Source organism: Nansenia antarctica (assembly GCF_963989245.1).
Source record: "Nansenia antarctica genome assembly, chromosome: 8".
NCBI classification, from domain to species: domain Eukaryota; kingdom Metazoa; phylum Chordata; class Actinopteri; order Argentiniformes; family Microstomatidae; genus Nansenia; species Nansenia antarctica.
In genome coordinates, this window is record NC_137678.1 from 35366403 (window position 1) to 35369110 (window position 2708).

Here is a 2708-nt window from a genome sequence, read left to right on the forward strand (position 1 = left end):
ATCCTTTTGATGTTGTAGATGGTCGCATGTATTTGAGGCCCAAGAAGGGACAGCCACAAAGGAGGGTCATCATGTCAGACGAGGAAAGGGAGGCAGTGCTGACCGAGGTCCATGCCGGTCACTTCGGAGTGAAGCGCATTTTTGGCAAGATTAATCAGCGCTTCTTCTGGTTTGGCATTGTGAAGGATGTGAAAGACTGGGCAAGCAAATCTATTATTTCTTTAGTTAGTTTTTATGTTTTACAAACAGTAGCAAGATTGTATTTTACACACAGATAATATTCATTCATTCATTCACATTTCATTTCAACTTGCACTTTACTGTTTGTTTCAAGGTGTGTGGCGCACACTGCGTGGCTTGCCAGAGGTTTGAGAAGGTGAAGACTGAAGCCCCTGAGCTGAAGAGCATCAAGCCTGTTTCACCGTGGTACATGATTGGTGAGTTCTACACTTTTATATCCCAATTAATTTTTGGGGTTTTGACTTTCCCACCATGCTTTCTTTCAGTATGCTCTTTTAGTGTGAATGTTTTACTTCCGCTTGTCCAAGGTGTGGACCTCATCGGACCGTTCAAGGCCTCATCCAAGAATAGCAATCGCTACTGCCTCACAGCGACAGATTTCTTCACCAAGTGGGTGGAGGCCATTCCTATCCAGGTGTGTTATATCTGTGTTTAGTGTTGTTTTCTCAAATATAATGATCATGACCATGCTTTTTAAAATACTTGAATGTATTGTACTTGAACAGTTCATCACCATGTATCCCAATTTTCATCTTAAAATTAACATTATAAGTATTAATATAATAGTACCATATCCTGTGTGTATACACTGCTAGGACAAGACGGCAGTGGCAACATCCCAGGCCCTGATAGACATCTTCCACACCCATGGTGCGCCGGAGGTCATCCTGACTGACCAGGGCAAAGAGTTCTGCAACAAGGTCATGTACTGTACTTGCTAAAACATATGATCTTGTAACAGTTATGGACATACTTGTATGGACAAAACTAATGACTTCTGTCTTATTTTCTTTTTTAGGTCAACCAGATTTTGTTTGAGAAGTGGGGGATGAAGCACCGGATTACCTCTGCCTGAAGACCAATGGACTGGACGAGCGGACCAATCAAACACTCAAGAGGGCTATCGGGAAATATCTGGATGGGCACCAGGAACGGTGGGAGGACAACCTTAAGTTAATCCTTTTCGCACATAACACCAGCGTCCAGGCCTCCACCAAGTACTCGCCCTACCGCCTGATGTACGGTCGGGAGCCACGGCTGCCCTCTGAGGTATGTCAACTCTTGATATTATTGTTCTTATAATATATAATTTGTTTTGCAAATTGATTCTCAATATAAACAAAAAATAAAATACTAACTCTATGCAAATGTATGTATTGCGTATCTCTATTTGCCTCTCATTTCAGATCACAGGCGACCGTCCTTTTGTGGAGGTGGACGAGATTGATGAAGACACCGCTGCAGACTATCTCCACGCCAGGGCTGAGAAGGATGAGGAGGTCTTTGACAAGGTGAAAGATATTACACAACTATATACTGAACAACCACCTGAGTGATGCTAAGTAACTGCTAAAGCAATAACAATGCCTCAGCAATATACAGAGCTATACTGCACAACAGAGAATTACAATCTCTGCTGCTTCGCTTTTTCTTCAACGATCAAGGTGCGACTCAACGTGGAGAAGGCCCAGGAGAAACAACGGGAAAGCTACCGGAAGAGGATCAAGAAGGGAACCAAGCGGTTTGAGATCCTCCCGGGCATGGAGGTCCTGAAGAAGAATGAGAGGAAACGTGGGAGACCTGGTGGCACAATGGACCCAGACTGGCCAACTAAGTACCGGTAAATGTTAGACTTTTAAGAATATTCAGAATGAGAGGGTGATGTGTGATGTCCAATTTTGCCCTTATTAATACATATTTTCTTCAGGGTGACTGAGGTTGGGGACAACAATTTGGTGCAGTTGGAGACCTTGGATGGCCAACAACTGGGAACCAAAACCCCCTATGCCTCAGTGAAGCCTCTGCGGAAGAGTAAGTGTAACATACAGTTCACATTTTAAAGTTAATGTAATGTGAAACTGTATTTTTTTTACCACAAGATGTCATTCTAAAATTGTTTTGTTGATTGACTTAAGGATTCCGAGCCTGCCCGCCCACTCAGAAAGCTGTGTCCCATCCACCGGAGCCAGTGTGTTCTGATGACCCTGAACCGCTAAACTCTGAGCCGGAGTGGGACTCACTTCAGGTACACTTAAAAATCCTAGCTTCATTCATTTTAAATAATCAAAATTCCAATGGCTGAGTACTGTAACATGACAGTCCCTTTAACCCAACATCATTATGTTTTTTAGGCACCATCTCAGCTGCTAGATGTCATCATCACAGATGTTCAGCTGGGCCGGGCCTGTCCAGCTTTACGTAGCAGGTTGGAGGTGCTTAGGCCTTTCGTTCTGAATCCCAATTGTTGGCTGAATGATCTCTCCATTGACCATGCTCAGGCTCTTTTACAGGCTCAACATCCCCATGTAGGAGGCCTCTACGCCACAACGTCCCTCTCCCTCCTCTCCTCCGTGCCTGCATCAACCCAGGGGTTTGTTCAGATTTTAAATGTTTGTTCAAATCACTGGGTTACGGTAAGTAACATCAACTGCAAGGTAGGTACTGTTAACGGTCGACCGAGGAGTTCA

The 2708-nt window shown here is 44.1% G+C and overlaps 1 long non-coding RNA gene across 1 annotated transcript; it reads left to right on the plus strand.

Moving 5' to 3' along the window:
* The first annotated feature begins 1748 nt into the window (after positions 1–1748).
* LOC308163298 lies at positions 1749–2289 on the plus strand. Its single transcript, XR_013937606.1, has 3 exons — positions 1749–1861; positions 1949–2052; positions 2157–2289. It is a non-coding gene; the product is annotated as an uncharacterized lncRNA (long non-coding RNA).
* Positions 2290–2708: the final 419 nt, after the last annotated feature.